Source organism: Pan troglodytes, chromosome 8 (assembly GCF_028858775.2).
Source record: "Pan troglodytes isolate AG18354 chromosome 8, NHGRI_mPanTro3-v2.0_pri, whole genome shotgun sequence".
In the NCBI taxonomy this organism is placed as follows: domain Eukaryota; kingdom Metazoa; phylum Chordata; class Mammalia; order Primates; family Hominidae; genus Pan; species Pan troglodytes.
Genome location: NC_072406.2, coordinates 23523434 through 23550937, shown reverse-complemented (window position 1 = coordinate 23550937; position 27504 = coordinate 23523434). Strand labels below are relative to the sequence as shown.

General features: G+C 40.6%; 1 protein-coding gene across 1 annotated transcript in view; it reads right to left on the bottom strand.

Moving 5' to 3' along the window:
• The window catches only part of CELF2 (CUGBP Elav-like family member 2), an 866707-nt gene that overhangs the window by 631670 nt on the left and 207533 nt on the right, over positions 1-27504 (bottom strand). Inside the window, exon 2 of the mRNA XM_009457934.5 lies at positions 22108-22146. The gene's annotated coding sequence lies outside the window, so the exon portion shown is untranslated. The remainder of the gene's footprint in view (positions 1-22107; positions 22147-27504) is intronic.

The following is a 27504-nucleotide window of genomic DNA, read 5'->3' as shown; positions in this document are numbered from 1 at the left end:
ACCAGCCTTTTAATTTTATAGTTTGAAATGAAGTACCCCTTGATGTATGTTTGATTATTAATTATTATATTATTGTTCACTATTTCTGGAAAGCAGTAACATGTTTAATAAAAGTCTGAGCTACAATAATGAAAATCATTTAGATAATTTCAAGCATTTCAACCTCCTAAGGACTTCAATTTGATTTCCAAAATACTGTAGAAACTTCCTAATTCAGACTAATGACAGAGAGCCCCATTGTGAATTATAATCTTGCAGATGAGTGGGTATGCAAACAGACAGAAAAAAAAATCAAGGAAGGTAAATCACACAATATGCTTCCTCTATTTGTTTTGACAATGGTAGTTCAGACTTAACAGTCTATGATAAAACTTCCCTGTACATCAGTCAGTGTACTGTCGCTTGTTTCATAAAGATAATGAAGTCTTGGTAATCAGAAATCTCACTCTAGGACTCAGACATTAAATCTTTGCTCAGACATGGCACTGGGACTGCAGGGGTTTCAAATAATTATCTGGCTTACAGAGTACTGAAGTGAGAGTGATAGAAGTTCCACTGTAAAAGCAAAGTGAAAAACAGAGGTAAAAGGAGATTTTAATCCATTGCACAGCTGCCATTTAGCAATATTGGAATATTTTGTCTTTAAAAATCACAGATCTTTCAAGGCAGAAGAGATCGTGTATAAGTTAGCATCCCAGCCTACTACACTGCTGTATTGATTAGGGTTCTGGGATCGTACCTTCGAGAAACAAGGAGGTCTAACTTAGTTACATGCAATTCTCCCTCGCCTGAGAAAATGCTACACGTTTTTGTGCACTGAATGGGATTCATACTCAGGGGTAATGTTGGGATTCAGAATGTAATGTACCTCAATTTTTATTATTACCCATCATTTTATATTCTCTTCTCCTCCTCTCCCTTCTATTCATGTTGATGGATGGTTCTCAGCCCTAGCTGTACATTAGAACCATCTAGGGAGCTATTTAACAACATCATTCCGCATCTCTAGACATTCTGCTTTAATTGATGATTGACAGCCAGTGCCAGACCATTGATAGTTGAAAGGGCTGTGTTTTCACATTTAGTCTTCAGTATCATATTCTGTATCCTTCGTAGAGCCCAAGTGGGGAGGATCTATCTGGATCCTGGGCAGGATAGAAAGACAGTCTCACTGTTGGTTAAGTCAGGCCTGAACCATTTAGGGGGAGGTGTGGAGTAGAAACCTGTGCCCTGGAATCAGCATGCCTGGCTGTGAATTCTCACGTGAACACGGACTAGCTGAGTCATGCTCTGAATGCATTTAATATCTCCCTACTCAGGTTTCCTCATCTGTAAAAAGCAGACAATTACAACTCTGTAGAGTTGTAACTAAAGAAATTAATACATATGAAGTGCTTAGAACAGTTCCCCGCACATGGTAAGAACTATAAATATCAGTTGTTATTTTATAGAATCTGTAGGTCAAAGACAGAGAGATAGAAGGTGCTGCTTTCCAACACCTGCAGGTTCTGAAGAAGTTGGGTTGGGTCTGGAGGAGATAGCGGAATTGCTGATGCTGTCAAGGAGAATGGGATGACCCTTTGGGTAAACCCTATAAATGGTTTTGAAAGAGTCAATTCTGCAGGATCTCTGCTTTTGTAGCTATTTAGGGGGAAAAAATCTTAGATAAAGAAAGGGCCAGAGGAATAAAATTGTTATATTTTAAAAAAGGGGTTGGGCACGGTGGCTTATGCCTGTAATCCCAGCACTTTGGGAGGCCTAGGTGGGTGAACCATGAGGTCAGGAGTTCAAGACCAGCGAGGCCAACATGGTGAAAACCCGTCTCTACTAAAAATACAGAAAATTAGCTGGGCCTAGTGGCAGGCACCTGTAATCCCAGCTACTCAGGAGGCTGAGGCAGGAGAATCACTTGAACCTAGGAGGCGGAAGTTGCAGTGCGCCAGGATTGTGCCATGGTACTCCAGCCTGGGTGACAAAGTGAGACTCCATCTCAAAAGTCCTCCTGAGTTCTAATAAAATTTTGTTACCCAAAATGGGTCTGCAAAAGTTTTTAGAGAGACAGTGAATTCTTAAAATGCTTGTTTATTTGTGGGAGGAATTATTGTAGAGATGCAATAAGCTTGGTTAAGATGGCTCAAACGTTGACACAACTACAGTGATTTATTTGGACTGGCAGGCTGGGAGGAGTTCCTTAGCAAGGTTAAATTTCGAAGCTCATAGGTCAGAGACATAAAGTGGCCAGTCAAGTGAAAAGGAAATCTCTAGCCAAAAGAGAGAAGTGAAGCATACCTTCCTCTCTCTAAAGTTAAATCTAGATTGATTGAGATTTTGGAAATCATTTGTTTTGTGGCTGTTTCCCCCTTCTCCCCATTTTTAGTGGTAACATTTACATGTTGGGCCTCTCCTTCCTGTTCCTCCTCTTTTTGTTTCAAGCCAGGCAGGGCTCATGGAATGAAACAGAATACCATTCTATTTAAGTTTAATACCAGCTTAAGCTAAAACTAATTAAGGAAGCAAATCTGCTGCTCCCCTCCAAAATCAAACACTGCATACCAGAATCAAGTCAAAATGACTTTTAGATTGTCTGTTATTTGGGAATATCGGTACCGCTGCTCCTTCAATTACCAAGCATAATTTGGAGTTGACTGCAAATTTAAGCACTTTTCGCAGGAGAAGTTCATGAGACATTCAGACTAAATCTAATTCATTTGTACAGTATTTCTTGGGCAAAGGTGGGTAGCTAGGGATTCGTCTAACTACAGGGTAGAGGAAAACTGCAGCACGAGGGACTTTCTCATGGTCTCTAAGCGAGGTGACGGCAGAAATGGAAAACGGGACGTGGTTCTCGCTAGCTGCACCCCGCACCGCCTCTTGGTTACCCATCTCGCCTATGGGCGATTTGCCACTGGTCTCTGCTTACATCCTTTCTCTGTCTTTGCACAAACATACAGAGGCATTTGAAGAACAACAACAACAACAACCTGGTTATAGTAATGCTTACATATATTATGTTCATGAGCCTTTCCATGCACTTCCTGTGAAACCTGGAGCCCCGGGTATTTGGATAAAATTGAAAGGACGCATACTAATTTGGACGCTGTGACAGCATTGTAACCAAGACTTACAGTTGCAAATGGTTGACAACTCAGCTATTGGGTGATAAGAGAGTGATGGAAATCTGATGTGACGGGATGACCCTTCCTGACAAGTGAACAAAGAAACCTCCATATCTATTTTTAACCAGGCTCTGGAGACTTCCAGTAATTGACATTTGGAGCCGAGCTCATACTTGTCCTAGTTCCTGGGGATATTTGCATCTCTTTCTGTGTTTGGGTTTTGTTTGTCTAATCTTTCCGAGCAGGTTGGGAAGGCATTAGCCTCTGCCTAGGCTCAGGACTCAGGGAAGATGCTCTCCTTTCTCCCAGCTCCCTGCAGCCTCCTGCCATTTTCTCTGGCTGGGCCTTCGTGCATGATGTTTTATTGCAGCAGAAATGCAAATGCTACCTTGTGTTGTTGTGAGTTGCCATACCTGAGGGCCGCTGATAAATCAGGTTTTATTGTTCGTACGTATTATAGTGGGACACAGAGAGACATCAAGGTTGGGTCCTTGAGTTGAAGTGCAGCAGAATAAAAGATAAAGCCAGAACTTGGTAGGTGGAGGCGTAGGAGAGTCAGAGGTCACCGCCAATCTCCCTTAAACTCTTATGTGGGCCCTTTGGCTGAAACTAGCAACCAAACTGACACCAGGCTGATGAACAAGAAAGAAGCATATCAATTGTATTAGCTTTAAATGTACATAGAGATCTTCTCGAGAGAGAGGTGAAGAAGTAGCCAAAGGAAGTTGCTTTTATACTTTTTAGACAAAGAATGATCAATTTGAGAAGAAATTACAAGGCAAAGAATAGGTAGCCAAGGGGCAGTCAATTTCTACAGGAGTCACTAGGAGATACATAGGAGAGGGGAGTGTAAAAGTAGTAGAAGTAAGGGTTACTTTGAGAAGTCTATTAATTCAGGTCCATTGCAGGCCCCAGTGCTCAGTCTTTGGTGATGAGGTCTGTTTTCTTGCCTTGGTACAGGTACGGGGCCTCTCCCAGAGGAATCTTTATGCTACGCTGCAAGCAGGAAGAGACAGGTCAGCCCACCTGTTTTAAAACTACAATATCTAGAATGTGGTCAACTCAAAACAATCCATATAACAATCTGTTGTATTTTGGGATGGCGCATCCTTCACTCCTTCAGAGGCTGCATGTAAACAATTCTCCCAAAAGGAAGTGACTGGAATGAACAACAGAGTCTGTGAACCCAGCCTTGGGCCTCCCTTTCTTCTTTTCCCTCTTCCCTGGGGCTGCTCATGTTCCTGATCAGCCTTCCTGTATTGGGTCTCTTATTCTGCCTCTTCCTGAATAAAACCTCTTCCCATGCAATGATTCAATGATTTATCCATATCGAGATGCAATGGACACACAGAGTTTCTGCATTACTTCTCAGCATGTTTTTAGCATTTGAACAAGGACAAGGCTGAAATCCAAAGGGGTAACCCTTTTGTCTGGGAATTCCAGATACTAGGGGGGGTGAAATTCTCAGGTTAAGGTGGAGGCTAGGCTTTTTCTGGAAATACTGAAATATCAGCATTTCAGTATTTGGGCCTCTGCTGCTTCTACGTAGATTAGAGCAGTCTCCATGAAGATGGAGGGAAAAGGCTGTGAGAACTGGAAACTACGGCGATGCTGTTCTATTCTTCACAATAGGCCACCAGAGACATCATTCAGGAAACACAAATCTCTTCACTCCAACTGAAAAGCCAGAAGTAGTTTCATGGCTCTGAAAGACCAAAATCTTTACAATGATCAACAAGGCTCCAGCAAAGTCCAGCCTTCTCTGGCAATCTTGGCCTCTCTCACTTTTCCAGTCTTCTTTCAGTTCCTCAAATGTACAAGCCATCTGCAGTCAGGCATCCCCCTCTGTCTGCGAGGTGCTTCCTCACCCGTCACCTCCTCCCCATTCCCCCGCACTGTCTGTCTACCTAGATAACTGCAAATCACCATGATGACAGATCAAATGTCACTTCCTCCTGGAATGCTTTCATGATTGCTTATTTGCTCTGTTCTTATCCATACAGTGCTGAGACAATTCGCAATAATTTGCTAACTGTCTAAGTATCCATCTCTACAAGGACAAAAACTGTGTATGAATTGCTCACCATTGATATCCCCATCTCTACCACCTGCCAGACCCAGGAAGCACAAAAAGAAGTCCTTATGGGACCCACAGATTATATTGAAATCCTGATTGAATAATTACTGTCATGATTGTTACTTTACTATCAGAAAGAAACTTAGAGGTGTCCTCAAAAACATATAATATTTTCTTTCAGAAATTTGATATGTATGTGTATATATACAGATATGAATGCACAATATTGGGGAAATATTTCATTTTTCAATGCATCTTTTGCATCTGCTGTTTTACTTGTTCCTCAAAAAAATTCTGTGAGAAGCTGAGGTATTTTATTGTGAGGAAATTCAAATATATATGTTATATAAATATACGTAGATAACATACACTAGTATATTATATGGATACTATATAAGTATTTTTATATACACTAATTTACTAGTATGTTATATATTATAATTATGTATTATATGTACACATTTATGAGTATATTATATATTTACCTAAAGCCACACTGCAAGCTAGTTTCAAAGATAGAATTCATTACTGAATTTTATAATCAAGAGTGATGATTAAGATGGTGATGACAGTGTGTGGGTGTTGTTGAAAAGACTGCCTCTAGACACCCTGCCTTTCGTGTTGGCGTGTAAGGATGGGTCTTTAATTTTTGTACTGTCTTTCATGATTTGTTTGTGATAACAAATCGATGACCGCTATGAGAAGTCTTTCATTGCTGACTTTTCTGTAAAGTGAGAGAGGATAAAGCAGAAGTCAGCTGGGAAGTAGTTGAGACCAAAACGTGTTGGTTGCACAAGCAAGCTATTAAATACACACCTCACCCAGACCTGCAGTTTACTGAGAAGGTAGCTGATCCGTGGTTTGGATGGATTATTCTGAAAACAAATGGATATGCAGTTTTGTAGATGAAATTAGGAAAAGCAAAGAAAAGAATGTTACATATGTATATCAAATAGTTTGCTAAGTGCTTTCATAGGTTTTGTCTTTCTTATTAATCCTCCTTGTATCCTGAGAGATGTTGGTTTTGTTATTTACTTGTTCCAGATGAAGGAATCAAAGCGGAGATCAAAGTCAGTTCGCCTGCATAAAGTCACAGGAGCCACCTGATTTATGGGACTCTTCTACCAATCTGAGTGCTATTAATCAATTCCATTGGCTTCAGTTCTTTTCCTGAAGCCATTTTATAGTGAAACTGAATATTCTGTCATAGATTTACGGTCGTATTGGACAAGTTTTTAGGATCTACGAAATAAACTGACTGCTATTTAGCTAGGATTTGATGTTATCACACCACCTGCTAAGGTCTGAAGGTGTGTGCCCCAGCCCCCAATTGATATGTTAAAACCTACTCTTCTTTGGGAGGCTGAAGTGGGCGGATCACCTCAGGTCAGGAGTTCGAGACCAGCCTGGCCAAACATGGTAAAACCCCGTCTGTACTAAAAATGCAAAAATTAGCTGGGAGTAGTGGCACATGCCTGTAATCCCAGCTACTCAGGAGGCTGAGGTGGGAGAATTCCTTGAAGCCAGGAGATGCAGGCTGCAGTGAGCTGAAATCCGATTGTGCCACTGGACTCCAGCCTGGGTGACAGAGCAAGACCCTGTCTCAAACAAAACAAAACCAAAAACCTAATCTCCAAGGTGATGGTATTGGGGCTGTGCGGCCTTTGGGAGGTGATGAGGTCATGAGGGTGAGGCCCTCAAGAATGAGATTCATGTCTTTATAAAAGAAACCTGAGAGAGCTAGCGTCCTTTTGCCATGTGAGGATGCAGCTACTGATTGGTAGTGCAACCCGAAAGAGGTTCCTCAACAGATGCTGCATCTGCCACTGTCTTGACCTCAGACTTCCCAGCCTCTAGAACTGTGAGAAATCAATTTCTTGATTGCTTAGGAGACCCCAAGTCTAGCGTATTTTGTTAGAGCAGCCCGAACAGACTAAGATATCAACCTCACGGATGCCCACAGACTGGTCTCCGTCCAGCTTCCAATTTGCACACTGGCCTTAAGCAATGCTTCGGTACCCACTTCATGAGCTGGGTTTTCTGGGGCCCTCATTGACAATGGACAGCTTGTCATTCAAGAGCTGCTTTGGTAATGTATCACTCATTCTCCATTCGTCTGTCCCATTGCAAACATCCTGCAAAAAACCACTACCATGCTGGCAATTCCTACCCTTGTTAACGTCTCCATCTTCTCATTTATTACCCTCTATATTCAGGCTTTATGCTCAACATACCCCAAACTCAGGTCAGATGCTTGCTATGGGTGGACACCCACTTCTTTTTTTGTCTCCTTCTAAAGCAGGACATCATCATAATAACATGTGTTAATCATGTTATTACCAAACATCTTAAAGATATTTTGTTTTCTAATCCTTGAACATGTACCTTAAAAATCACCATAATCGCAAGATGGCCGAATAGGAACAGCTCCCGTCTACAGCTCCCAGCGTGAGCGACGCAGAAGACGGCTGATTTCTGCATTTCTACCTGAGGTACCGGGTTCATCTCAGTAGGGAGTGCCAGACAGTGGGCACAGGTCAGTGGGTGCACGCACCGTGTGCGAGCCGAAGCAGGGTGAGGCATTGCCTCACTCGGGAAGCGCAAGGGGTCAAAGAAAGGGGTGACGGAAGGCACCTGGAAAATCGGGTCACTCCCACCCAAATACTGCGCTTTTCCGACAGGCTTAAAAAACGGCGCACCACGAGATTATATCCCGCACCTGGCTCGGGGGGTCCTACGCCCACGGAGTCTCGCTGATTGCTAGCACAGCAGTCTGAGATCAAACTGCAAGGCGGCAGCGAGGCTGGGGGAGGGGTGCCCGCCATTGCCCAGGCTTGATTAGGTAAACAAAGCAGCCGGGAAGCTCCAACTGGGTGGAGCCCACCACAGCTCAAGGAGGCCTGCCTGCCTCTGTAGGCTCCACCTCTGGGGGCAGGGCACAGACAAACAAAAAGACAGCAGTAACCTCTGCAGACTTAAATGTCCCTGTCTGACAGCTTTGAAGAGAGCAGTGGTTCTCCCAGCATGCAGCTGGAGATCTGAGAACGGGCAGACTGCCTCGTCAAGTGGGTCCCTGACCCCTGACCCCCGAGCAGCCTAACTGGGAGGCACCCCTCATCAGGGGCACACTGACACCTCACACGGCAGGGTACTCCAACAGACCTGCAGCTGAGGGTCCTGTCTGTTAGAAGAAAACTAACAAACAGAAAGGACTTCCACACCAAAAACCCATCTGTACATCACCATCATCAAAGACCAAAAGTAAAACCACAAAGATGGGGGAAAAAAAGAACAGAAAAACTGGAAACTCTAAAAAGCAGAGCGCCTCTCCTCCTCCAAAGGAACGCAGTTCCTCACCAGCAGCGGAACAAAGCTGGACGGAGAATGACTTTGACGAGCTGAGAGAAGAAGGCTTCAGACGATCAAATTACTCTGAGCTATGGGAGGACATTCAAACCAAAGGCAAAGAAGTTGAAAACTTTGAAAAAAATTTAGAAGAATGTATAACTAGAATAACCAATATAGAGAAGTGCTTAAAGGAGCTGATGGAGCTGAAAATCAAGGCTTGAGAACTACGTGAAGAATGCAGAAGCCTCAGGAGCCGATGTGATCAACTAGAAGAAAAGGTATCAGCAATGGAAGAAGAAATGAATGAAATGAAGCGAGAAGGGAAGTTTAGAGAAAAAAGAATAAAAAGAAACGAGCAAAGCCTCCAAGAAATATGGGACTATGTGAAAAGACCAAATCTATGTCTGATTGGTGTACCTGAAAGTGATGGGGAGAATGGAACCAAGTTGGAAAACACTCTACAGGATATTATCCAGGAGAACTTCCCCAATCTAGCAAGGCAGGCCAACGTTCAGATGCAGGAAATACAGAGAATGCCACAAAGATACTCCTCGAGAAGAGCAACTCCAAGACACATAATTGTCAGATTCACCAAAGTTGAAATGAAGGAAAAAATGTTAAGGGCAGCCAGAGAGAAAGGTCGGGTTACCCTCAAAGGGAAGCCCATCAGACTAACAGCGGATCTCTCGGCAGAAACCCTACAAGCCAGAAGAGAGTGGGGGCCAATATTCAACATTCTTAAAGAAAAGAATTTTCAACCCAGAATTTCATATCCAGCCAAACTAAGCTTCATAAGTGAAGGAGAAATAAAATACTTTACAGACAAACAAATGCTGAGAGATTTTGTCACCACCAGGCCTGCCCTAAAAGAACTCCTGAAGGAAGCACTAAACATGGAAAGGAACAACCGGTACCAGCCGCTGCAAAATCATGCCAAAATGTAAAGACCATCGAGACTAGGAAGAAACTGCATCAACTAACGAGCAAAATCACCAGCTAACATCATAATGACAGGACCAAATTCACTCATAACAATATTAACTTTAAATGTAAATGGACTAAATGCTCCAATTAAAAGACACAGACTGGCAAATTGGATAAAGAGTCAAGACCCATCAGTGTGCTGTATTCAGGAAACCCATCTCACGTGCAGAGACACACATAGGCTCAAAATGAAAGGATGGAGGAAGATCTACCAAGCAAATGGAAAACAAAAAAAGGCAGGGGTTGCAATCCTAGTCTCTGATAAAACAGACTTTCAACCAACAAAGATCAAAAGAGACAAAGAAGGCCATTATATAATGGTAAAGGGATCAATTCAACAAGAAGAGCTAACTATCCTAAATATATATGCACCCAATACAGGAGCACCCAGATTCATAAAGCAAGTCCTGAGTGACCTACAAAGAGACTTGGACTCCCACACATTAATAATGGGAGACTTTAACAGCCCACTGTCAACATTACACAGATCAACGAGACAGAAAGTCAACAAGGATACCCAGGAATTGAACTCAGCTCTGCATCAAGTGGACCTAATAGACATCTACAGAACTCTCCACCCCAAATCAACAGAATATACATTTTTTTCAGCACCACACCACACTTATTCCAAAATTGACCACATACTTGGAAGTAAAGCTCTCCTCAGCAAATGTAAAAGAACAGAAATTATAACAAACTATCTCTCAGACCACAGTGCAATCAAACTAGAACTCAGGATTAAGAATCTCACTCAAAACCACTCAACTACATGGAAACTGAACAACCTGCTCCTGAATGACTACTGGGTACATAACGAAATGAAGGCAGAAATAAAGATGTTCTTTGAAACCAATGAGAACAAAGACACAACATACCAGAATCTCTGGGACGCATTCAAAGCAGTGTGTAGAGGGAAATTTATAGCACTAAATGCCCACAAGAGAAAGCAGGAAAGATCCAAAATTGACACCCTAACATCACAATTAAAAGAACTAGAAAAGCAAGAGCAAACACATTCAAAAGCTAGCAGAAGGCAAGAAATAACTAAAATCAGAGCAGAACTGAAGGAAATAGAGATACAAAAAACCCTTCAAAAAATTAATGAATCCAGGAGCTGGTTTTTTGAAAGGATCAACAAAATAGATAGATCACTAGCAAGACTAATAAAGAAAAAAAGAGAGAAGAATCAAATAGATGCAATAAAAAATGATAAAGGGGATATCACCACCGATTCCACAGAAATACAAACTACCATCAGAGAATACTACAAACACCTCTATGCAAATAAACTAGAAAATCTAGAAGAAATGGATAAATTCCTCGACACATACACTCTCCCAAGACTAAACCAGGAAGAAGTTGAATCTCTGAATAGACCAATAACAGGAGCTGAAATTGTGGCAATAATCAATAGCTTACCAACCAAAAAGAGTCCAGGACCAGATGGATTCACAGCCGAATTCTACCAGAGGTACAAGGAGGAACTGGTACCATTCCTTCTGAAACTATTCCAATCAATAGAAAAAGAGGGAATCCTCCCTAACTCATTTTATGAGACCAGCATCATTCTGATACCAAAGCCGGGCAGAGACACAACCAAAAAAGAGAATTTTAGACCAATATCCTTGATGAACATTGATGCAAAAATCCTCAATAAAATACTGGCAAACCGAATCCAGCAGCACATCAAAAAGCTTATCCACCATGATCAAGTGGGCTTCATCCCTGGGATGCAAGGCTGGTTCAATATACACAAATCAATAAATGTAATCCAGCATATAAACAGAGCCAAAGACAAAAACCACATGATTATCTCAATAGATGCAGAAAAGGCCTTTGACAAAATTCAACAACCCTTCATGCTAAAAACTCTCAATAAATTAGGTACTGATGGGACGTATTTCAAAATAATAAGAGCTATCTATGACAAACCCACAGCCAATATCATACTGAATGGGCAAAAACTGGAAGCATTCCCTTTGAAAACTGGCACAAGACAGGGATGCCCTCTCTCACCACTCCTATTCAACATAGTGTTGGAAGTTCTGGCTAGGGCAATTAGGCAGGAGAAGGAAATAAAGGGTATTCAATTAGGAAAAGAGGAAGTCAAATTGTCCCTGTTTGCAGACGACATGTTTGTATATCTAGAAAACCCCATTGTCTCAGCCCAAAATCTCCTTAAGCTGATAAGCAACTTCAGCAAAGTCTCAGGATACAAAATCAATGTACAAAAATCACAAGCATTCTTATACACCAACAATAGACAAACAGAGAGCCAAATGATAAGTGAACTCCCATTCACAATTGCTTCAAAGAGAATAAAATACCTAGGAATCCAACTTATAAGGGACGTGAAGGACCTCTTCAAGGAGAACTACAAACCACTGCTCAATGAAATAAAAGAGGATACAAACAAATGGAAGAACATTCCATGCTCATGGGTAGGAAGAATCAATATCGTGAAAATGGCCATACTGCCCAAGGTAATTTATAGATTCAATGCCATCCCCATCAAGCTACCAATGCCTTTCTTCACAGAATTGGAAAAAACTACTTTAAAGTTCATATGGAACCAATAAAGAGCCCACATCACCAAGTCAATCCTAAGCCAAAAGAACAAAGCTGGAGGCATCACACTACCAGACTTCAAACTATACTACAAGGCTACGGTAACCAAAACAGCATGGTACTTGTACCAAAACAGAGATATAGATCAATGGAACAGAACAGAGCCCTCAGAAATAACGCTGCATATCTACAACTATCTGATCTTTGAGAAACCTGAGAAAAACAAGCAATGGGGAAAGGATTCCCTATTTAATAAATGGTGCTGGGAAAACTGGCTAGCCATATGTAGAAAGCTGAAACTGGATCCCTTCCTTACACCTTATACAAAAATCAATCCAAGATGGATTACAGACTTAAACGTTAGACCTAAAACCATAAAAACCCTAGAAGAAAACCTAGGCATTACCATTCAGGACATAGGCATGGGCAAGGACTTCATGTCTAAAACACCAAAAGCAATGGCAACAAAAGACAAAATTGACAAATGGGATCTAATTAAACTAAAGAGCTTCTGCACAGCAAAAGAAACTACCATCAGAGTGAACAGGCAACCTACAAAATGGGAGAAAATTTCCCAACCTACTCATCTGACAAAGGGATAATATCCAGAATCTACGATGAACTCAAACAAATTTACAAGAAAAAAACAAACAACCCCATCAAAAAGTGGGCGAAGGACATGAACAGACACTTCTCAAAAGAAGACATTTATGCAGCCAAAAAACACATGAAAAAATGCTCATCCTCACTGGCTATCAGAGAAATGCAAATCAAAACCACAATGAGATACCATCTCACACCAGTTAGAATGGCAATCATTAAAAAGTCAGGAAACAACAGGTGCTGGAGAGGATGTGGAGAAATAGGAACACTTTTACACTGTTGGTGGGACTGTAAACTAGTTCAACCATTGTGGAAGTCAGTGCGGTGATTCCTCAGGGATCTAGAACTAGAAATACCATTTGACCCAGCCATCCCATTACTGGGTATATACCCAAAGGACTATAAATCATGCTGCTATAAAGACACATGCACACGTATGTTTATTGCGGCATTATTCACAATAGCAAAGACTTGGAACCAAGCCAAATGTCCAACAATGATAGACTGGATTAAGAAAATGTGGCACATATACACCATGGAATACTATGCAGCCATAAAAAATGATGAGTTCATGTCCTTTGTAGGGACATGGATGAAATTGGAAATCATCATTCTCAGTAAACTATCGCAAGAACAAAAAACCAAACACCGCATATTCTCACTCATAGGTTGGAATTGAACAATGAGATCACATGGACACAGGAAGGGGAAGATCACACTCTGGGGACTATTGTGGGGTGGGGGGAGGGGGGAGGGATAGCATCGGGAGATATACCTAATGCTAGATGACGAGTTAGTGGGTGCAGCGCACCAGCATGGCACATGTATACATATGTAACTAACCTGCACAATGTGCACATGTACCCTAAAACTTGAAGTATAATAAAAAAAAAAAATCACCATAATCCTAGGAATATGGCGATTTCCCTTTTCTCTGAAAAGAAAACTGAGATAATGTAAGAAAAATAAGTTCCTTGAGGACATAAGCTTGAAGGAGGTTGAGCTGGTATTTGTTTGTTTTTGCGAGACAGAGTCTCACTGTCACCCAGGCTGGAATGCAGTGGCACGATCTAGGCTCACTGCAACCTCTGCCTCCCCGGTTCAAGTGATTCTCATGCCTCAGCCTCCTGAGTAGCTGGTATTACAGGCGTGCACCACCATGCCAGGCTAATTTTTGTATTTTTAGTAGAGATGGGGTTTCACCATCATGGCCACGCTGTTCTCGAACCCCTGACCTCAAGTGATCTGCCCACCTCAGCCTCCCAAAGTGCTGAGATTATAGGCATGCACCACTGTGCCCAACCATGAGCTGGTATTTTGCATGCAGGTGGTCTGTCTTCTGGTCCTGCACTGTTGTCAACCATTGTGTACTGATGGGATGCTTGATGGGAGCGGGTAGGCATTTGTGCCTTCATTCTATACTTTTATTTTGGCACTCACTGTATTTTATACAGTGTATTATTTTAATCTATGTGCGTGCATACACACACATCCACACGATAACAGTAAGATGTATAGATAACCTTAATCATGTAGGCTGATAGACTGGGAAACATGTTTGATTTGCTCAAGCAAACTCAAGCCTCTAACTCAAGGAAGCTACAGTCTGGAGGACATCGTATGCTAGAGGGTAACACCTGCAATTCGGGCATCATAATGAGCCAGTCACAAAGGGAAAGGTGCAAAGTTCTGGGAATTTCTAAGGTGAGGTAGAAAATCTTCAGCAAGGAGGAAACCTATATAGTCTTGGAAGCCAATGAAGAAGAGGAGAGAGGTCAGAATTCAGAAAAATGATACAAAGAGAAACAGTATTACTGGAGACTGTAGCTCCTAGCACCCATATATGGACATTATAGCTTATGTTCCACAGAGATGGTCATCAGTTTAAACCTCATTCTCAATCTTGTATATTCTGAAACCTGCCACTGGAGTCTCTGCATGTAGATCTGACTGGTGCTTGGAATGTCCTCCACGTATACTTGTTGAATGAAATACTTCCTGTGGGATTTCATGTTTGATTTCTGTTGAAATTCAGTAGGAACATGTTATGTATAGATATAGAATTTTGTTCACACGTACATATTTCGTTAAATTTGTTGCATAATGTGAAATGAACTTTCAATTCTATTGAAATTCCTTGGCTGAATAGAGGGCTTTGTTTGAGGAGGTTGGTGTACACTCTCGGTTATTTGCTAATCCAGGTTCTTCGGTGAATCTGTTTTGGTTCGTGTGATTTGAATGCCTTTTCTGGTGTCAGCTTAGGAGTAAATTCATTGTCATAAACTATCCGTGAGTAATCTTGTTCATGTCTTTAGCCTGCATGTTGAAAGTATTTCATAGTGCTATGAAGTATATTCAAATACTAGTTTTCATTTTTCATGTTATGATTTTGTGAAATGTGCTTTTTAATTTGATATACTGCAAAGGTGATATGGTTTAGCTCTGTGTCCCCACCCAAATCTCATGTTGATTTGTAATCCTCAGTGTTGGGGGAGGGACCTGGTGGAGGTGACTGGATCATGGGGGCAGATTTTCCGCCTTGCTGTTCTCCTGATAGTGAGTGAGTCCTCATGAGATCTGATGGTTTAAAAGTGTGTGGCACTTCCCTCTTCACTCTCTGTCTCTCCTGCCACCATGTGAAGAAGGTCCTTGCTTCCCCCTCCCCTTCCACCGTGATTGTCAGTTTCCTGAGGCCTCCTGGTAATGCTTCCTGTTAAATCTGTGCAGCTGTGAGCCAATTAAACCTCTTTTCTTCATAAGTTACCCAGTCTCAGGTAGTTCTTCAGAGCAGTATGAGGATGGACTAATACAAAAGGTAACAAAAATTATGGTACTCAGAAATGATACCATTTTTTTTCTTCTTTAAAACTTAAATTTAACTACTTTTTTTTTTTTAAGAGAGAGATAGGGTCTTGTTCTGTTGCCCAGCCTGGGGTGCAGTGGTGTGAGCATGGTTCACTGAAGCCTTGAATTCCTGGGCTCAAGCAATTCTCCTGCCTTAGCCTCCCGAGTAGCTGGGACTACAGGCATCCACCACCACACGCAACTAATTAATTAATTTTTTTTTGGTATACACAGAGTTTTGTTTTGTTGCTCAGACTGGCCTCAAACTCCTGGCTTCAAGTGACACTCTTATCTCTAAGTGTTTGGATTACAGGCGTGAGCCACTGAGCCCAGCCAAAAAAAAAGTGGCTAGTACCATTTATATTCATACAACCAATTATATCATCACGAGTTGGTTTGAAGTATTGGTTCAATTCTTAGGGATGCTAAATACTATAAATATTATAAAGGTGCCATGAATAACTGGTGATCAAGGAGTAATGCATTGAGGTCCCTCTGTTGTACCCAGGACTTTCTCTGTACTGGACATGCATCAGCTATTCAATTGGTTTACTCTGTTGTGGCACAATGATACTTATCAATTTGGGAGTCTAGTTAAACACACAAAATGGAGGAGGCTGGGTCGGGTCTGGGCAGCACTGAAAGGCAGTGGTTATAATTTGTTAGCATCTTTCTTTCTGACTGTGGTCAAGGCAGTGGCATCTTGGAAATATCATAGCTTTGCTTCACTGTCCCCTATGTGGAAAAGCAGTCCAGATCTGTTTATAAACAAGCGCTGTATCTCCTACCTTAAAGGATTCTGCAACGTGAGATATACTGATAGTTTCAAGCTGCAGTTACAGGACCTACAGTTCTTGCTTTGATAAGAGAGAACTTAGTCCATCGGCCGTCATGTTAAAATGAAAGAAATGCAGGTAAAATCCTAAATCCAAGAATAAAAACTCCAGACTGACTATAACAAAACAGATTCTTGTAACTCAGGGAATTGTTTAACCATGGTGATAAACTTGTTCGCGAATATCATAAATGTAGCAGCAGTAGTAGCCCTTGCTGTGAGTCTGTACTTTAGAAAGAACAATGGTAAGGCTTTGTATGCTTGAATCACTAGTCAGAATAGGAGACAGCATTTTGCTCTCTGCTCTTTTGAGAAGATCCATTGTTCCTATTTGCAGAAATTCCCAGACATTCTGGCTGTTCTGATCATTTTTCTTTCTCATGCCTCAGGTAGCAAATTGACAGTGGGTAGGAGAGTGTAAACACTGGGGCAATAGAAATTATGTAAATGTTGCATCCTGGCAAGAAAACTTTCAACCCCTTAAGGTCTTTTAGACAGCATTAATTCTAGAAATTAGATACAAAATTTAACTTTTTCATGCTAATAATGATTTCATAAAGAAAAACTCGTTAGTAAAGGTGACAAATATGAAGTTCTATTGAACATTTAAATTCAGGAATCTCAGTGAGTGCCCTAGGGAGATATTTGGCCAGCCAATGACTCTCTGATGTTATTAAGAAGTAATTTATTCAAGGAAGTCTCCATTCATGAGTTTACATAAGAACAATACCTACTTTTCAAAGGCTTGTGTTCTCAGTATAGAACATACCTAATTTACAATGACTTTTGGTTAAAATTTTCATTAGGTTGGTTCAATAGTATTTGATAATTTTAATTTAGTTTTTTGAGATCCCAGGTTCCCATTTACAGGAAGAGAAAATGCATAGGAAATAAATTTTTAAAGAGCAAATTCATCTCTCAAGTGAGCTCTGTTAATTTCAGTAGCAAATCTGAGGTAGAGGAAAGTTAACCTTTAGTATTTCTATGGCAGTCCGTTTGGGCAGAGGTGACCAGTATCCATTAAAAACAATTCAGGTCCACTGTATCAGCACTTTGCATGTGCCCATCTGTGCAGCACTTCCACAAGAGACTCTTGGGTGAAATACTGAAATGAAAAAATGGCACCACAGTTTAAGTGTAGGGTGTTTTCATGGGCACAGAAAAGCAGAATCGAAACAGGTAAGGAGCGTATGCTGCCAGTTCCTGAAACAAGGTTTAGGGAGCATACAATGGCCAGAGATCAGGAATTTAGGTAGGACCACTATGTAAGATTTCTTCAAGAAGGTGGGATCAGGGCAGACTCAGAGTTCCACATATAAGAAGATAAGGCTGGGCATGGGACCAGTCATCCCAGTAGAGTGGAATGAGCCTTTCGTAGTGCAAATCTGACTTCCTGCTTGTATCAGTCTATTTCCATGCTGCTATGAAGACACATCTGAGACTGGGTAATTTATAAAGAAAAGAGGTTTAACTGACTCACAGTTCCACATGGCTGGGGGGCCTCAGGCAACTTACGATCATGGCGGAAGGTGAAACAGGCATGTCTTACATGGTGGCAGGTGAGAGAAGCAAGAGCCAAGTGAAGAGGGGAGCCCCTTATAAAACCACAATATCTCATGAGAACTCACTCACTATCACAAGGACAGTATAGGGGAAACTACCCTATGATTCAGTTTTGTCCACCTGGTCCCACCCTTGACACCTAGGGATTATTACAACTCAAGGGGAGATTTGGGTGGGGACACAGAGCCAAACCATAACACTGCTCCAGAAGGGAAGATCTCAGGGATGCGGTGATCACAACCCTGCCAATGTAATGGGGACTTTGCCCAGTTTGACTGGAAATAAAACAAGTTAACAAGAGATTGCAAAAAAACAAAACAAAACAAAAACCCACCCCGCCCCCCCCCACCAAAAAAAAATCCAAAAACCCAAAGCCACAGAAAATTAAAGATTTTAGCAATTAAGTTTCCAGGTAAAACTACCTGGTTTATACTTCCAACGTAATAACTTCAAACGTTTTTCCCGGGTAATCTGCAATCCTATCAACACTCTCCCAATTTTATCAACCAATTGAAAGGATCTATTTGCCAACAACGAAATCATCTTCTCACGTTATTACCACCATGCTGACACTGTTGAATTGTAAATAAAATGTACTGTCACATTAAGCAGCACGGTCCTGAAAAGTTAGCTGTGGTTTGCATAGCTGCAATCACCCTCAATGAAAGATCAAGGAGGGCAAGCCACTCCCAGGCCACCATGACCATTCTGAACTGGCCCCTTTCCCCTGACTCTTCAGGTAAAGGAAGAGGACTAGGAAACAATTATTCCATGAATTTGATCAATGCAGAAAACCAAACTAGATTAGACACCTTCTAAATGTCAGCTTCCCCCGACTAACAGTCTTATATGTATTTCTTCTCTTTATTTAGCTCATGAAAGTAGCTGTGGTCTACTTAGAAAACAGACTCTTTCACACTTGTCTCAACCCACAGCAAAGAAGGAACTGGCTTCTTTCTCAGTAGGAGCCCTAAGCTATAAAATCAGCCTCATATTAAGGTGAATTCAAAAGAACATCTCCTGAATTTTTAGGGCTTGGCCTTTGAGACACCATATAAAACCTTTGAAGCCAAAGTCAAAAGCCCTGTGTGTTAGTTGTGTATGGACTTTGCAATCTATCTAAAATACATTCTGATAGTATTAGAAGTGAATCTACAGAATGTATCGTATGTGATTGCCATTGTCATTATAAGTTATGGCTCTGTATTTTATAGGATATAATAAAATGAAATGATAAAAGTGACATTAAACTTTGAATTTCAGTGCTTAAATCACACATTTGATTCATCATTTGGCAGCTAAATGTCTCTTAAGTACTGTGGAAAGTTTTATGATTTAATGTTTGCCTAAAGAATGGAAAGAAATGGGTAAAGCTGTGTCACTAAGTACAGTTGAACGATGCTGCATAAAACCACCAGAAAGCAGATGACAGTCTAGTTTCCTTTGGCCTCTGAGGAGAGAAAGACCAAAATCTGAGCCGCTCTGTATACTTCTGGCCTCCTGGTTCCTAGAGGATCATCAAAACCACACCATGCACGGAATAAGCATAGGGTTTACCTGCTTTCTTACCACTGCACTTAACTTGCCCTGACAACCCTTTGAAGCCCTTCATTATGCCTAAGAAACTGACATTTTGGTCTCCGATGGTTGTTTGTACTTAGCCTCCTGTCTTTGTTGGTTTTGCTCCATCCAAAGAGAATCCACTGAGATATGGGAAATCTTAACTCTCAATGCTTAAAGGCTCAATGAACTAGCCGCCAGTGCTGTGAATAGGATGTGCCTGCAGGGTTTTCTGAAAACCTTGTTGACTATGCACCTGTTTCTCAGATTTAGGAGCTTCAAAATAGGACGTTCTATTCTTGGGATGGGAGCTGACCTAATTTGACAAAGCTCTTGTTGCAATTTTTTGTTGTTGTTGTTGAGACAGGGTCCTGCTCTGTCACCCAGGCTGGAGCACAGTCATGTAATCTCAACTCACTGCAGCCTCAACCTCCTGGGCTCAGGCAATCCTCCCACCTCAGCCTCCTGAGTAGCTGGGACCACAGGTGCATGCCTCATGCCCAGCTAATTTTGTTTATGTTTTGTAGAGATGGGGGTCACATCATGTTCCCTAGGCTGGTCTTGAATTCCTGGACTTAAGCTATCCACCCGCCTTGTCCTCTCAAAGTCCTGGGATTACAGGCGTGAGCCACTGTGCCTGGCTCATTATTTATTACTTTTTAAACTTTGTTTTACTGAACCTTCTGGCAATGGAAATCGTTTTCCATATCCTGACCCCCACAGTCATTGCTCAAATGTCTGGTAAGAAGGCGGGACGTAGAACAGCATATCTGGTTTCCAAACTCACTTTGTTTGGGCTCTGACTACAATTAGATAATTGTATATCAACTTGCACACTGATAGAGGAACAGTGTAATTCGTGGTGCAATCTGATGATGATTCTAGAGGATTTGTGAAGGTCCCATTACTCCCTAGAATGTTTGCTCATCTGTTGACTGCTACTGAAATAGCCACAGTCCTCCATCATCCGTGCTTCATCCCTTCATCCTGAGGTAGGAATCCCTGTGATATGTAAAGTTTGTAACACAGGTAATTCCCCAAGGTGTTATTAATCGTAACTAAAGGTACAGAAAGTACGTGCGATTTTTTTGTGTGTGGGTGGGAGTAGGAGTCCCTAAAGGTAGAAATTCTGAAAAGGAGTGAAAGGAAAGAGAAACAGTAAAGAGGAAAAAGGAGAAGAAATAGAAAATCCAGAGGTCCTGGGGACCCTCTTGCCTGACGACTTTTGCCTTTTGTCCTCCTGTTGACAAAACTCTAGGGTTTTAAAGAATCTAAATTGCTTTTTGTCACCTTCTCAGTTAGAGAGGCTAATCCTAATATTAATGAACACACTTGAGCAATGAAATCGTAAGTTTTTTTCTTTCATAACCAAGCCTATCACATATGATCTACATTACAACTGCTATCCACGCAATGCATATGTGTTTTAGGATTAAGTAACTTTTTCTTTCCCATCTGTACTCTAAAACTGTGCCATATGTCACCTAACAAGGTATTTTCCATTATTATTTTATTCAGTTCACTACATGTTATTTCTCTTGCCCCTTGAGAATGAGCCTGTCTGTAATCAGAAATCACTTCCGCTCACAGCTCAGTGCACCTACTGTAGATGTGGCAAATACGTGTTTATGGGGCTGGTAATTGGATTAAAACATTAAAAAGAAACAGAAAGATGGACCGTATTGAAACGAATGTAAAACACAAGCATGAAAATCAACAAAACCAAAATGAATTAAAAGCTCCAATGAATGAAATCGCTATTAATAGGAGTTATTTATCAGTAACAATGCCCTGGATTTTGCAGTGCTCAACATTCAATTGCAATGACATTTAAAAACCTAAGTGGAGGAGGAAAAGAACTTTTGAGCAGACTTTCTGTGAGAATGTTTTGAAAATAGCTGATCAGTTTCTGTGTATCTTCTGGCTGCCTTTATGCTGTTCATGTCTTCTTTGCCCCTGGATATTGAAATACTATAGTAGGGAAAATGTCCCATGTTAAATTATTTAAGAGGGCAAATTAATTATTCTCTTAAATTTGGGTGCTATTTTGATACTTGAAATTAGAGAAAAGAGAAAGCAAGTGTGATCTGTTTTCACAGGGTCTTGCTGCGTTCTGTGAGTGTGGCACTGGGGGCTTGCTGGTCCATGTTGTCAGTCCAGGAGTGATGGACTTCATATACAGCTGACTGCTTCCATTCTCAAAACAGACCCATAGAATTCAGTTTCAGAGCAGTCTCCTAATACTGTTATCCAAAATACTTTTTACAAAGAAGCCGACGTTTTAGGGGAAACACAAGAAAACACCTAGTAATAGAACAAAAGCGATCGTAATACAGAAATGTGCAATCAAACAGTCATCCAGGAATGCTGATATCCAATAACAGGTAGGCTCTTATGTAAATGTGATCCAAAGAGACAATGGATCAGATTCAACAGTAAACTGAATCCAGAAGAAAAAAAATGCAAAGAGAAACAAGAGAAATGTTTATATCCCAGGAACGACAAAAAGCAGAAAACCAAAGCCAAGCGAATAAACCACCCTCACTACTTGTCTAGCAGGTGCTCTTCAAACGGAACACCTTCAGTCTGCGCAAGAAGCAAGCTCTTACCTGATGGGCCGGATCACTCCTTTGTGTAGCTCTGTAGACCTAAATATGAAGAAAATAGAAGTAATGAAGCACAGTCCTCCAATTTGTGAAACATGCTCTATGCTAACATGTAATTTTTAAAAAAATTGTTCTTTAAGAAAAACGGTGAAGCAATGGGTAACAACTGAGATTAATTTTGTGTCATTTGCTCTTGTAAATTTCTCACTGTGCTCACTGACCTACAGTGAATGCAGAAGTGAAATTTACTTGTGGAAGGCTTGTTGTTCCCCGTCAGAGTAAAATAATATCGCTGCATTAATTGATTTTTGATTTCTACTACATCTACGCAAATAAGATTTTACTCGGGTTGGTCCATATTACGTTGAGGATTTTGATACCTGTTGGCTACCTTCTATTTTACCATATCAATTGAATGAGAGGTAAAGAAGGAAATTCAAGCCCTTCTTCTGCCACAGAAATTCTGTCTAGAGACTTAATGTCAGAGGATTATTACGGAAATCTCTTAATCTGTTTTATTTTGATGGTAAAATCTAGAACATTAGCCACTTGTTTGGGTCAAATGTTTACTGAAATCCATTTACTACACGTAACTTTTTTATTTTTTAGCTAAGCAGTACAAACAAACTTGGTTCCAAAATGGGTTTTATATTTTCCTGCTTGTCAGTGGTGTAAGATTGATGAATTAGGAGCTGGGAGGAATATGCTATTATAAATGAAAAACCTGAACTTCATTCTAGAATCCTTGAATTCATGAACCTAGACTAGGGCTTGGCAAACTGTAGCTCATGGGCCAAATCTAGCCTGTTAGCCTCTGACTTGTGAGCCAAGAATCATTTTTACTTTTTTAAATGGTTAAAAAAAATCAAAAGAACAGCACTATTTCATGGCATGTGAAAATTTTATGAAATTAAAATTTCATTGTGGACCAATGAAGTTTTCTGGAGCACAGCCATACGCACTTGTTTATATATAGTCTGTGGCTCCTTCCACTCTATGAGGACAGTAGGTGAGTAGTTGGAATGGAGAGGGTATGAGATGCACATCCTAAAATATTTACAACCCGGCCCTTTTAGAAAAGTGTACTAACCCCTGACCTGGGCAGTCATTGATTTCATCTCGGTTGGAGGTTTGGAGGCAGATAATGTGATGAGACCCTAACAACTGACGCTGATCAATAAGGTAGGTGAATGCTAACTTTTCAGACCATTAAAATAAAAAGAACTGTATTTTGTCCTGGGGCCCGTAGGTCACTCACAGCAGACTATGAGGGATATAAACATGAATAAATGGAGTCCTTAGCTGTCTGTGCTGGATGTCCTAGACTGAATTCATTGCTGTACTTTAGATACTCATCAGTTCTACTCTTCATCTGATAAGACTTTATTCTTAATATTTGATAAGAATATCTAGATCATTAATTCAATACAGAATAAATAAAAACCCTTGAGAGAAGCAAATCAAAATATTTAAGTATATATCTAATTATTATTTACATGAGGAATTTACATGAAACTAAAAATGTCTACATATTTCTGTAACTTATACAAATAATACTTAAGCATTTATATGAAATTGAAAAATGGACACAACCAAACTATATTTTTAATGAAAAGATATAAACACATAAACATACCTATTCATATATATGTAGTAAACAATTAACCTTGCTAAAAGAGAGCTCTGGCCTTTTCCCCTCGCCCTGGGAAATCATGGCTAAGTTCTTGGAATGTCCTGTTTGATATGAGTGTCACTGTTTACCTGGGCCTCTTGGACTGCACCAGATAGGCTATGCTAACAATGTGATTTATGTCAGAGGCCTTGGGCCACGCAGTATCCAAGTGATTTTTGGTGAAGCTGGAGACAAAGGCCTTGCATATGGTCAACCGTGTTTATGTAACTGAGCCCTAATAAGAACTCTGGACAACAAGCTTGGTGGGCTTCTGTGGTTGGCCTACAGCATACAAATTGTCATACATCATGTTTCTAGGAGAAGAAAGCACTGTCTGCAAAACTCCAGTGGGAGAGGATTACTAGAAGCCTGGCTCTTGGAACTGTCCTGGATCCTGCCCCATGTGCCCCTCCCCTTGGCTGATTTCAATCTGCATCCTTTCACTATAATAAACCAAAACTGTTGAGTATGAGCACTTTAGTGAGTTTTGTGATCTTTCTAGAAAATTTTCAAACCTGAAGGTAGTCTTGGGGATCCCTAAACTTGCAACTGGTGTCAGAAGTGGAGGTGGTCTTGGGGACTCCCAAACTCTGCAGTATATATACATTTTTTTGTTTACACACATAGGCACATACATACATACATATGTACATACGTATGTACATACATATGTACGTACGTATGTACATACATATGTACGTACGTATGTACATACATATGTACGTACGTATGTACATACATATGTACGTACGTATGTACATACATACAAATCATGCTACCAGAGTTTTGTGCATGTTTTGGGGAGTGGATAGCATGTTGATTCGAGAATGCTAATGATTCTTGATCTGGTGGTGGTTAAATGAGTATTAACGTATCATTATTCTTTAACCCGTAAATATACATTTTATATACTCTTCTGTATTTATAATATCTCAGTATTTTAATAAAGAGGAAAAACTCCCTGTAGAGCAAGATATTCACACACATTCACACAAGGTTCAGTGCAGCAACTGAAGCATTCACCTATACCAGAGATTACCATTCTAAATTGAAGGAGAAAAAGGAATAATGTAACATTCATGTATTTATCGTGTATTTTTCAATGGACAGCGATGTGTATCACCATGTACCATGTATCTACTGAATACATTTAAAAGAGTAATATAAGTAACAGTTTTATTTTGAAATGTCAATATTGTGTTGATAATTGTGGAAACTAAATGATGGATATATGAGAGTTCATTATCCTGGTGTTCTTTTGGGTATGTTCAAATTTTTTCATGATTAAAAAGGTTTTTAAAAGTAAAACATAGGGCCGGGCATGGTGGCTTACACCTGTAATCCCAGCACTTTGGGAAGCCAAGGCTGATGGATCACTTGAGGTCAGGAGTTTGAGACCAGCCTGGCCAACATGGTGAAACCCCATCTCTACTATAAATACAAAAATTAGCCGGGCATGGTGGAGGGTGCCTGTATTCTCAGCTACTTGGGAGGCTGAGGCGGGAGAATGGCTTGAACCCAGGAGGTGGAGGTTGCAGTGAGCCGAGATCACATCATTTCACTCCAGCCTGGTAGAGAGATCGAGACTTTGTCACAAAAACAAAAAACAAAACATAAGAAAAGATTACCATTTTGTCCTTAGTCTTATTACTCAGGGGCTACTGCCTATTTTTCATGAAGAGAGCAGTCACTAAAATGTATTCAAATTGGAGATATATCATCCTGCACCATCTCCCACCATTCTTGATAAATTATAGCCACCAGTTTATAAATAAACAAGTATTATTTTAGCTTTTTACAACAATATGCTAAAGTAAGGGGTGGAGATAAACAAAACTCTCCTGAAATCCCTTTATTTTAGCTTAGTTGTTCAAGGACCATAATCACAATTCCCCTGGCCATGTGAGGGAATATTGGTTTTGATTTGTTTTATTTGCTCTTTTCTAGAGACTTAGAAAATCTGTTCTACTGTTTATATGTGTATCCTGGAATGGAGTATTTGTTTCATCTTATTTTGACCTCATTGTAGCAGCAAAAACCCCATCTGTGCAGGTTAAATGACTTCAAAAGCTCAGATCCCCAGTAGATTCCAAAAGGATCCTAACAGAGAACTATAACTTCCTCCATGAACAGGAACTGGGATCTCACCCCCTATTTAATCACCTACCCAAGTTCTGGGAATACTGTGTGCTTAAAACAGTTTTTAATGGATTGATCACAAGCAAAATTCAACCCTATCAACAGTCAATCTCCTTCGCTCACAGAGATGCATTTGGTGCAGTTTCTGGCCTTTTGGCTGTCATTGCATATCTACACTGTGGGGCCTTGGGTCGTGCACTAACACATTGACTTTGGTGAGGCTGGAATCAAAGATCAGCCCTGCAGATGGTCAACCATGTTTATGTAACCGAGCCTCCTATGTGCACCTTGTGCAGTGCTGTTCCATGGAAAGACCACCATCATCTTTCAGGTAGCAAAGACCAGCTGCAAAATAACATAATTCTTTATAGCCAGATCATTGAACTTTAGCAGTCACCAGTGCTTACTATCTGACAAATCTGATTACTGCCTGAAATATAGATGCTGTAATACGGTCACAGTAAGGCAAAACAATTTTAAATGTTCATTTAACTTCTTAAAATATCAGATATAATTTCTTGACCATAAAACAATCAAACAAACCTAAAACACAATTTGGAAATAATTTTTGCTAGATGTGTGGATCCATAAGTATCTCCTATAAAGTAATTTTACAGGCAATAAAGAGAAAAAGATTATAAAGATGGCTAGACAGCTAACTGAGTAGAATAGTCAGAATATGCCAAAGAAGCAGAGAGTTTTGTCACAGGCTTACACCAGTAGTCTGCTCAGGCAGAGTAATACATATACACTAAAGATGGTAACTTACTAGGTCATGTTATAAAGTGACTGTCTTTCAAAAGTCACCCAGATTGACTGTCACAAGTCAATTCCTGGCAATTGCATTACTTGCCTTCATCTGATTCCATTGTTCATATAGTCCTAAATAATCAGGCTAGTCTTATTGATTAGTGGCTTGTTCTTGCCAACTGAGCAACTCAATCAAATTGACCCTGTGGCAACTTGTTTCATTGCTTAGCAGATAACAGCTAGGATTCCCCCAAAGCCTGAGTCAGCCATCTTTGAGCATGTAAAACAATAAACATGAGGCTGCTTCCAAGCAAAGAGCACAGTTGTAGAGAACAAACCACTGGGTGGCACTACCGCATGCAGTTTCAAGGAGAGCTTGGCTACACTAATGGAGGATCTCAAATCTTAACGTGTGTTGACAATCATTCAGTGGAATTCGCAGGTACTCTGATTTCTGGGTCCCACTCTAGAGACACTGATTCAATATTCAGTATTGGGGCCCCAGGGATATGCATTTTTCAATAAGTACCTAAATAATTCTGATTGTGATCGTCTCAGAGAATCTTAGAGAAATACAAAGCTTTATTTGCCCCTGTGGTCCAAACCTCAACAGTCAGAACTGCTTCTACCTTTCCAAAAGGGGCAGTTGGTTTCTGCTATCACCATTCAATTCATGGGTTTATGCCAGGACCTTTTAGCAGCCATAAATTCTATGACCCAGTAGAAAAGATTGTAGCCAAAGGCTCTGTCCACAAGCATAAGACCCACTCAGTCAGTGTATAAATGGTACTTACTTGGTTTCTATGTAAATGATGTGAACCTCCAAAGTATTTTATTAA